Raw genomic sequence first — 11,213 nt, forward strand, 5'->3', positions numbered from 1 at the left:
GAACAGACAGATGTGTTTATGTGGAACTATTACGGTGGACAGCTGTCTACATTGGGGGTAATTCAGACCTGCTCGCTAGGCTGCTTTTATTTGGAGCCTAGCAAGCAGGTTAACGCCGTCCCGCCGAATGCACGCCCCTGACGCCCAAATCACCCAAGCTGCGAGCAGATGTGTATGCTTACACATCCACTCGCAAGGGCCTGGACAGAGGAAAAATCGAATGACTTTAACTCCTGGGCTACCCTTCGGCTGCGTGCAGAGGAACTTTTCGGCTGCACAATCTTCTCAAGACTGGGAGTGGGTACGATTGGCATACAATTAGATCCGCGGGCAGTGCCGCCGTTAAACTACACAAGTACCATAATTTCTTTGTCTGCTGTCCTTAGCATCTTTAAAAGAAGCTCTATCTTCTAGAGTAATTGTAGTCTAAAGCTGGGTACACACAGAAGATTTATCTGTCCAATCTGTCTGGTTTGAACAAAAATCTGGAAATGTATGGGAGAAAATGACAATCGATCAGTTACTCCAAACACTGGAAAATGGATAAAAATGATTGTTCGGTTTAATTTAATAAGTCAAACGACTTTAACCAATTTGGGAGCAAATGGTTGTCTCAAATGCTCCCATAGATTGCCAGATTTTTGTTCCCACCAGATTGTTTGGACAGCTAAATTTATAGGTGTGTACCAAGCATTAGAGGTGACTTCAGCTACTGCCACATCTACTTTAGACACTGAACACCAGATCATCAACAGTCTTTGAATGGATACATTCGGAATCGGTACATCTGTCAGACCAGACTTAGGTCTACAGTCATTAGGTTGACCCCGGAAGGTCGACAGGGTTAAAGGTCGAAATGGCTCAAGGTCGACATGGTTTTAGGTTGACAGTCATTAGGTCGACATGAGTTTTTCACTGTTTTTTTTACCCGAATGTCGACACAGTTGGAGTTGAACCGCAGCCCCTCGCATCGCTCACAATGCTTTGGGCATGGTGCCTCGCTGCGCTCGGCACACTATTTTATTCTCCCACCACATCCTAGTGGATGGTAGGGCATGAAATACCGCCTGTCGGCACATGTCGGCTCAAAAAATGGTGAAAATTTAGTTTGACCTAAAACCATGTCGACCTTGAGCCATGTCAACCTTTAACCCTGTCGACCTTGGGGACAGTCGACCTTCTGGGGTCGACCTAAGTCTGGTCTGACAGATGACCGTTTCCCATACATTCTTTCCAAGCTGAGAACTCTGCAGAGTCTGTTTCTCTTTCAACTATCCTAGTGACACAGCTACACATTGGGATGTAGTAGGTTCCATTGGGGCCAGGCACCTATGCTAAACTTTCAGAGAGGCAGGCTCCTCCCTTCCGCATCCCATCATGCCCCAGTTCGTTTTAGGTGCCCACAGGAGTGGGTGCTATGATGAACGGGCTGCTGCCGCAGCCATAGAAGAGTTAGCTAGGTGTTTGTTGTTTACACTTACACTAGAACAGTGGTTCCCAACCCTGGTCCTCAAGTACCCCCAACAGTGCATGTTTTGCAGGTCTCCACACAGAATCACAAGTGCTATAATTAGCTCCACCTGTGGATCTTTTCAAATGTGCCTGAATAATGAGTGCACCTGCTGGGTGACCTGTAAAACGTTCACTGTTGGGGGTACTTGAGGACCAGGGTTGGGAACCACTGCACTAGAAGAATCCTCACACTGACAGCACAGCAGGGGCTGACAGAAGCATGTCCTGTCAGCGCCCTGTGTACAGAGAGACACTGTCTGGTCTCTCTGCACAGCGCTTTCAGCTTCCTTGCAGGGAAGTTTTTTTAAAGGGGCAATCATTTACACAAAATTGAACTGGTTTTGCAGTGTAAATGATTGCCGCTTTAAAAAAAACTGGAGATTTCTTACCAAATCTTTCACTTTCTGAATCTCTCATCCTATTAAATCTCACCCAGTGACTGATTTCTCCTGGGCCTCACTACCCCCGCTGACCAGAAAACAGTCCTCGGCAGACAGATAAGTACTGGCATACACTGGAGGGCGGTACTGAACCGCTGAGGTACCATAGAGAGGTACCAGAAAGCAGGGAGCAGGTGAGTCTGTAATACTCCCTCTCCCCTCCACGACCTCCATCCCGCCCGTTAATCAACGTTGCCCCCCCGTGCCGCCCGCTCCCCGCTGGAGGATATCAGTGCGGCAGTATCGCCCGCCGCAGTATTGCCCGCACACACCCCCCCCCCCCAGGCGGGCGGCACGGGGGTTTTTGCCTGGGGCGGGGGGCTTGCACCGGCCCTGCATACATTGACTGAGGCCAGCTTCACACACTCTGGCTCCTGCCGGATGGTGAAATCCCGCACGACAAGGGAGCCGTGCCGCACACATTAGTTGTAAATGGACACTATTGTGTCCATTCACACGGGGCGGCCACGGCCCGGCCGCACGGTTGCAGCCGGATCCCGCCACTGGAAGGGACGGCTGCCGGGCTGTGGCCATCCCCTCCATGATAAAGTACTGTGTGCGGCACGGCTCCCTGGCCGTGCGGGATTTCACCGTCCGGCAGGAGCCGGAGTGTGTGAAACCGGCCTCAGTACTGTCGCCTGACATTTTGCACTGTGTTGTAAACATGACAGAAAGGCATTATGCTGTTATGGGGGAGGGAGCCCTCACCACATTGAATAATTGCAAATTCTGTGGGCTTAATTTAACCCCTGAACAGATGACTCAAGGGAATATTTGCCCTGTGTGTGAAGCTGTACTCAGAGGAGCACAAGCTCAGAGGGTGGAACAGCCTGAACCTGCGTGGGCTGCAGCCCTGAGTTTGTAACTGCTTTAGTGCAGGTTTTGAATAGACAGAGGGATGAGCTGGTTAAATCTCCTAGACCATTGTCATCCTCTCAGCAATCTACGAGCTCCATCCTTTATCACAGGGGGAGCCTGCGTTTCTGCATAAGCAGATTTAATACCCTTATGGAGCAGTTTTCAAAGGAGCCTGAGGCTGGCTCTAGGCAGTCCTTATCCTCTCCGCCTATCTTATATGGGGATTCAGAGGAGGAGGGAGAGTGCGGGGCAGATATGTCCTGGACCAGAGGAATGATATTGAAAGTTCTGTCCCTGGTGTTGAAGATTTAAATTTGTCTGAGGAAAATAAACCTCCAGCACAGGGAGTTTTCAAAAGACATAGCATAGAGAGGCAGTTACCTTTCCCTCAGATGAGGGTTTGCAGGATCTGCTGGAAGGGGCTTGGAAAACACCCAATAAGAAACTCCAAATGCCAAAAAGGTTTTTAAACCTATATCCCATGCCGGAGGAGCATGTTAAATTATGGGAAAAGGTTCCCTCGGTAGATGCACCGGTAGCTAGGTTGTCAAAAGCTACCATGCTGCCTGTGCAAGGCGGGGCTGCGTTTAAACACCCTGTAGACCAAAAAAGTCAGAGGGCTGCCTTAAAGCAATTTTTGAAGGTGTGGGTTATACCCCTTAGACCAATGATTGCTTCTGCATGGGTGTCCAAAGCTATGATTGTGTGGGTAAACTCCATATGTGGTTTGTTGCAGCCAGATTCAGAGGCCTTAGCTCTGGCTGAAAAGTTGAGAGCGGCGGCAGAATACAATTTAGAAGCTGGTGAAGAGGCTATTAAAATGGCATCCAAAGTGTCAGCAGTCTCTGTAAATGCACGGAGAGCTTTGTGGCTCAGGGCATGGGATGCGGACAATGAGTCCAAGAAGTCTTTAGAGGCTTTGGCTTTTAAAGGTGATTTATTGTTTGGTTCAGAGTTGGAAGCCATTATTAAACAGGCTACAGGTGGGAATAGTACTTTTCTTCCAACACCAGCAGCAAAACAGAATTCGAGGTTTTCTGTTTTTCGCTCGTCCTTTCGGCCCTCCTTTAGAGGAGGTGCATCCTTTAAGGGACAATCCAGCAAAGGAAGATTTCAGGCTGGAAAAGCTTAAAAATCCCGCTTTGGGGCCTTTACAAAGAAGCAGGCTTCCAAGGGTGATGAGAAGCCTTCAGCATGACGGCCAGGAGACTCCCCAATCTGACCTCAGGGTGGGAGGGTCGCCTCTTGCAGTACCGGGACAATTGGGCCTTATTAGGCCAGGATCCTTGGGTCCTCAATGTGGTGTCCCAGGGTTACAGGATAAACCTGAAGGGAGTCCCTCCAAGAAAGTTCCTGCCTACACCATTGCCGAGAGAGCAATGGTGCAACAGCAACATCTCGCACATCAGACCACTCCTCTCCACTGACGCAACCAAAATTCTCATTCACTCTCTTGTCATCTCCCGCCTTGACTACTGCAACATCCTTCTCTCTGGGCTACCTCTCGCCCGCCTCGCCCCTCTCCAATCCATTCTTAACGCTGCTGCTAGGCGCATCTTCCTCTCCCGCCGCTCCACCTCCCCCTCTGTCTATCTCTTCACTGGCTCCCCATTCCTTTCTGGGTTCTCTTTAAACTCCTCACCACCACCTACAAGGCTCTCTCCTCCTCCACCGCTTCTTACCTCTCTTCACTGATCTCTATCCACACTCCCTCCCGTCCTCTTCGCTCTGCCGCCGACTGACCTCTCACCTAATCACCTCCTCCCACTCCCGTGTCAAAGACTTCTCTCGCACTGCCTCCCCTGCACTGGAACAACCTCCCGCCACCCATCAGGCTTTCTGATTCCCTTACCTCCTTCAAGCGCTCCCTCAAAACCCACTTCTTCCGACTGGCCTATCCCTCCTCCTCCTAACCTCTTTTGTTCCTCCTATCCTGCCTACCCTACCCCTCCATCTGTTCCTACTTATCCTATTGTTTTTCGTTCGTCCACCCACCTCCATTTAGTCTGTTAACTCTTATGAGTAGGGCCCTCCTTCCTCACGTACTCACCTCTTTACCTCACCAGTGCTCCTGCCCTGTTCTTCCCTTCCTCTACTTCATCTTCAGTCTCCTCGACAATTTCAACACCTACTTCAGAACTTATACTGATTTTAGTTTTACCAGCTATACCCTATTTATGCTGTATTTTATCAACACACCCTGTACGTTACCTTGTAATTATTTTTTTTGTTTGCTATGTACGGCGCTGCGGACACTTTGTGGCACCTTATAAATAAACATACTACTACTACTACTACTAGAAAGGCACGCCTCAGAACAGCCCTTTTGGGGGCGGCGCAGTCCCTCCTGGAAAAGGGTGTGGTGGTTCCGGTACCGCGAGAGGAAAGAAAGAAGGGGTTCTACTCCATTCTTTTCTTAGTGCCTGTCACGTCCTGGACTTGCTGTGTTCCCGGCAATGACCTGGGTGAGCCAGTGGAGGGCGCAGGGAACCGGAAGCTTGGTGGTCTTTGGTACAGTAGGAGCAAGTTTCATCTTTGCTCCTTTGGTCATGGCTAGTCATGGCTAGCCATGGCTATTCTATTGTTCTCAGCTGCAATACAATACGTATTGCAGCTGAGAACAATAGAATAGCCATGGCCAAAGGAGCAAAGATGAAACTTGCTCCTACTGTATCTGGAGCTCATGCACGGAGAGATGGAGGTGATGACCTGCTGGGGACACAGAGGATTGGCTAGACCTAAGACAGAGGTGTGGAGTCTAACCCAACAGTAGTATTCACCAGTGACCCCCGCAAGGGGATATGGACTTCGCTGCAACTTCCGACCAGCTCAAGGCCCTCTGCCCAGGTTCCTCTGTGACTTAGCAGGGGTGATACTCTGGAGACGGGTAGAGCAGAGATGGTAACGGGTACTTAAACCATCGATGGTGGATCAATGGCACTGAATGCTGGGTAGAAACACAGAGGGCACAGAGGAATGATGGTAGCAATGTGTACTTAGTAGAAGACCTGCGGCCTGGGAACCGGTCGATGGTATTTGATGATGCGGCCTGGGAGCCAGATGACGATACTCGATGGTGCGGCCTGGGAGCCGGTAGATGGTACTCGATGGTGATCACTGGGGCAGCCTGGAAGCCAAGAGGTAACAAGTAAGATAACCCACTGGTATCCGGAGACTGTACTGGTAACCTAGGCTGCACACAGAGCTGAATCACACTTGAAGATGGAACTTAGTGGAAACTTCAGGCAGGACTGGAATGACCAGGTAAGCAGCAGACGATAGCAGGTAACAGCGGGACACAGGTAGCCGGATCTCTGGAGCAAGTGGGGAGTCTTGGAGAGCTTGACGCTGGAGAACTTGCAGGGGAACTGACAAGTTGTTCAAGACAAGGAGGAGTCTGGGAAGCTGGCTTTTATTCCTCCAGGTAATTGGTAATTAGCCGCAGGCTGTGGCATCAGCCGCAGCAGCAGTACACAGAACCAGGAAGTAACTTGAGCTACCTGGATCATGTGACCCCCAATCAGAACAGGGAATGCACCTGGAGTCCTCTATCCTATGTGGCACAGGGAATGGCTTGTGAGACAGAGACATCGTGCCAGGGACAAGTTGAATTTCTAGCGTCTATGGACATTCAAGACACATATTTACACGTTCCTATTTGTGCAGAACATCAGTCTACTGCATTTTGCGATTGGGGACTTACACCTACAGTTCCAGGCACTACCCTTTGGGCTGGATACAGCCCAAAGGGTATTTACAAAGATTATGGCGGTAATGGCAACTGTCCTCAGACTGAAAGGAATAGTGGTCATTCCGTATTTGGACGATCTATTGTTCAAGGCAGAGGCTGCAGAGAAATTGCAACAAGACCTATCAGAGGCTATTCAGTTTTTGCAAGATCACAGCTGGATGCTGAACCTGCAGAAGTCTCACCTGTGTCCCAGAATTCAGTTCTTGGGAGTCATACTGGATTACCCACTTACATGGGGTGTTCCTGCCAGAATCGAAGGCCAAGAACATTTGTCAACTAGTTTAGCAAATCCTCTACTGTGGTGGACGGATGCGGACTCTCTCCAGTGGGGCCGAGCCCTCCAGTCTTGGGAGTGGCTGGTGGTCACCACCGATGACAGTCTCAGGGGCTGGGGTGCAGTGGCTCTGGATTTGAGATTACAGGGCCTGTGGTCCAGGGAGGAGTCAGTACTTAATAAATTAAAATAAATTTATGGGAGTTACAAGCGGTCTGGAAGACATTGTCTCAGGCGGAGGAGAGGCTAAAAGGTTCTCCCATTCGCATTCAATCGGACAATGCCACAGCGGTGGCATATTTTAACCATCAAGAGGGCACACGCAGCAAAATGGCAATGCTGGAAGTGTCTCAGATTCTTCAATGGGCAGAAAACAATGTCCCGGCCTTGTCTGCGGTGTTCATTCCAGGAATCAAGAATGTGGAAGCGGATTTCCTGAGCAGGGAGGAGCTTCTGGAAGGGGAATGGGCACTACATCCACAGGTGTTACAGGAGATTGTGGCTCTTTGGGGCCTTCCGGAGGTGGATTTGATGGCGTCAAGACTCAATTGTCAAGTACCCAGGTTCTGTTCCAGGACCAGGGATCCGCTGGCGTGGGCAGTGGATGCAATGACTGTGCCTTGGAACGTCAAGTTAGCTTACATTTTTCCTCCATTCCCATAGTTTGCCCGGGTGCTGAAGAGAGTAAGATCCCAGGGGATTTGTGTAATCATGATAACACCGGATTGGCCAAGGAGATCTTGGTACTCCGACATTCTGAGATTATCGACAGCGTCGTGGCATCTTCCTCTATGACCAGACCTGCTAAGACAGGGTCCATTTCATCAGGACCTAGTTCGGCTGAATTTAACAGCCTGGCTATTGAAACCTCCATCTTAAAGAAGGGGTTTTCAGATGCTGTAATAACTACTATGATTTAAGGCAAGAAAGCCAGTGTCTTCCGCAAATTAATATAGAGTGTGGAAAACATACATTAGGTGGTGTGAGCAACAGAGGGCTCACACTCCTAGATTTAAGATTTCAAGACTACTTGAATTTTTACAGGATGGTTTTTCTTCGGGAGTCTTCAGTTTTTGAAGGTTCCGATTTCGGCCTTATCCATCTTCTTCCAAAAGAAAGTGGCCTTAATCCCGAAGGTGCAGACTTTTCTGCAGGGGGTTAGGAGATTGAAACCTCCTTATAAACAGCCAGTAGCACCATGGGATTTGTCCCTGGTGTTGACAGTTCTTCAAAAACCTCCTTTTGAACCAATAAGGAAGGTTGACCTGAAATTTCTTACATGGAAATTTACCTTTTTGTTGGCTATCGCCTCAGCTAGGCGTGTTTCTGAGTTAGGAGCATTATCTTGTAAGCCTCAATTTTTTTTATTTTCCATAATGATAGGACTGTGTTACAAACAGTTCCTAAGTTTTTGCCAAAAATGGTTTTCTCATTCCACTTAAACCAAGAGATTGTCCTTCCGGTGTTCAGTCCTCCGGAGGAAACCCCCAAAAAAAGGGACAGACTTAAAAATTTTGATGTTGTTCACGCATTTATGTGGACAGAGTGAAGGATCTCCATAAGACTGATTCTTTATTGGTGTTGTATGATGTACACAAAAATAGCTGGCCTGCTTCAAAACAGACCATTGCTAGGTGGTTGAGGTCGGTAATTGCTTTTGCATACACTAAAGTTGGCAGACCAGTGCCTTCCAGGATTAACGCTCATACCACCAGGTTGGTTGCTACCTCTTGGGCGGTGCGCCATGGAGCTACGGCTGAACAAGTATGCAAGACTGCCACTTGGTCATCTGTTCACACTTTTACCAAATTTTTATAGGTTCCATGAGTTCGCGCCGGAGGACATATCATTCAGGCGATTAGTGCAGAGAACTGCAAACCTGAGCATACCCTCCCAAAGGACCGGCTCTTGAACGTCCCCGTTTGTAGCTGTGTCACCAGGATAGTTGAAAGAGAAAAATAGATTTTTGTAAGAACTTACCGTTCGAATCCCTTTCTCTGATACTATCCTGGTGACACAGCGATCCCTCCCTTACGCTCAGTAAGTAATACCGTTTCATGTGTTGTCATGCTATAATGGTTGTTTAAAAATTGATTGTGCATATAATATGTTCAGGTGTTGTACTGAGTTAATGTATCCTAGTGTGCTCTGGAAGTTTAACTGAGACATGATGGGATGCGGAAGGGAGAAGTCTGCCTCTGAAAGTTTAGCATAGGTGGCTGGCTCGGATGGACCCTACTAGAGCCCAATGTATGAATTTTGGGCATCTCATCTCCCTTGTGTGAACCTTAACCCTGATTCTACAACTAAACCTCATTGGTGTCTGTGCTGAGAACTCTAATTGTGGTGACCACCATCCACCGCTCCATCTGGCGAGTCCACGAGGAAGGAGTCTGTGCAATGCATAGTGTTGAGACTGACAGCTCGATCCCTGCTCAAACATACCATCAACGGCACGTCATTAGCTCCTCTCATACCTCTACCGTGTCCATTTGGAGTTCTATAGGTATGACTAAAAATTACCACTAAAGTTTTTAATATCAATACCTGAGCTGGATGACATCACGCCTAATTGATCATCGGTCCTAGTGGATATATATTTGCCAAATTGTTTTGGAACAGATCCAAAGTGGAATATTATATTTATTAGGGGTTACCACTATTCTTTGCAAATTCTATTCAATTCAAACACCGGACATTTGTTCTTTGTGATTTGAACAATCAGGTTAAGGCAAACATCAATACACCGGGAGTGAGAATTATGTTTTAACTATTTATGTATTTTATTGATTGGTTGTGTAGAAATGTATAACAACCTTAAATAAACACTTTTTATTGTATACAATTGAGTAGCGCTCTCTCATAAGAAATAGATTTCTGAATTTTCTTCAATTATACATATATATTTCTTTGCTTTCATCTACAGCGCAGTGTAGCTGTGTCACCAGGATAGTATCATAGAAAGGGATTATAAGGGTAAGTTCTTACAAGAATCCCTTTATTGCAGAGCAATACATTCCCTTGAAATCAGATCTTTCATCATCTGATGAACTGTAAACATCTTCCACTTTTTGATCTGTCCTCAAACAAAAGATCTTGACCCGCCACCGGATCAATTGCCTCCTTATAATCTAAAGATTTGTGCATATTTAACATACTTGCTACCAAATCTGACAATCTAACTTCCCCTTTAATTTCTCCCGCCTCATCACTGAAGCATTCATATAAATCTTCACGCCAATCAGAAGATGCAATAGCATCATAATCCAGACTTGCCTGGGATCTGGACCGTTCAGAAGGCTGTAACTGAGAAAGCTCTTTATTCACAAATGACTTCTCATCCATGCCATCAGTGGTTTTAATACTTCTAGCTTGGAATCCTCAGTGACATGATGGCTGCTGCAATCTTCACATCTGATTCCTTTATCAGATCAGGTAATGACTATCTAAACATACTTTTTTACAGTCCTTTTCTTGATAGGAGGCACAGTAGCAGAAGAAACATTTACATATTTTTTTAACTAAGTAAAAGTAAAACTACAGCCCAAAAGATATGGGGGATCCATGACTACATTCCTCAGTGAGCATCCTGCTGCAACACAATGAAATCCAGAGGGAAATCCGTTCAATGCAGGTGACGGCAGCTATCTTTAGTCTGCGGCCACACTCACTGCAGGAGCCGGTGTCAACCCTACGGGCGATGGGCCATATCCTCCACTCATTCCCCGGGAAGCCATCCCAGGCAAAGAGCCATAAGGTAAGCCAAGTCAAATAAACAAAGCTACCCTACTCAACCTAAATTGAAATTAAATTTTATAGGCGATAGGAAAAAAAAGACATAAAGGTAAGGGGAGAAGTGAGAACAGGTTTATACCTTAGATGGGCGGTCCCTGTTGGAAGAAAAAAAAAATCATCCTGTCTAAATCTAGGTAAGGGGAATTATCTCTGAGTATGGCTGCCATGGGGATCGTAGAAGAAATACTTACCCTGCATGCAAAATAAATTAATGCAAGCCTCTGCCATTGTAGCATGGTTTCTCCAAGTAAAGTTACTTGCTCTTTTTTGCTTTACTCTCAACTGTAGGGGTTGATCCTATTAACCCCAAAGAGTGCAAGTTGCCATTTGGGTGCAATTTTCACGCTGAAAACAGCACCTGAACTGCAACTTGTACCCTTCAGGGTTAATAGGATCGACCCCTCAGAATGTATAAATCATTGCCACCCTAGTAACTGCTTCACTGTCCTGCCCCCTGATGCAACCGTCTTTTTTTTTTTTTTTTACCATGTACTTGTCCTAAATTGCCTTGTGCTGCAATTCATTAATTTGTTTTTTTGCTCAATCATGTATTAGGCACTACGAAACCTTTGTGGCACCATTT

The sequence above is a fragment of the Crinia signifera genome, chromosome 1 (assembly GCF_055691185.1).
Source record: "Crinia signifera chromosome 1, ASM5569118v1, whole genome shotgun sequence".
NCBI classification, from domain to species: domain Eukaryota; kingdom Metazoa; phylum Chordata; class Amphibia; order Anura; family Myobatrachidae; genus Crinia; species Crinia signifera.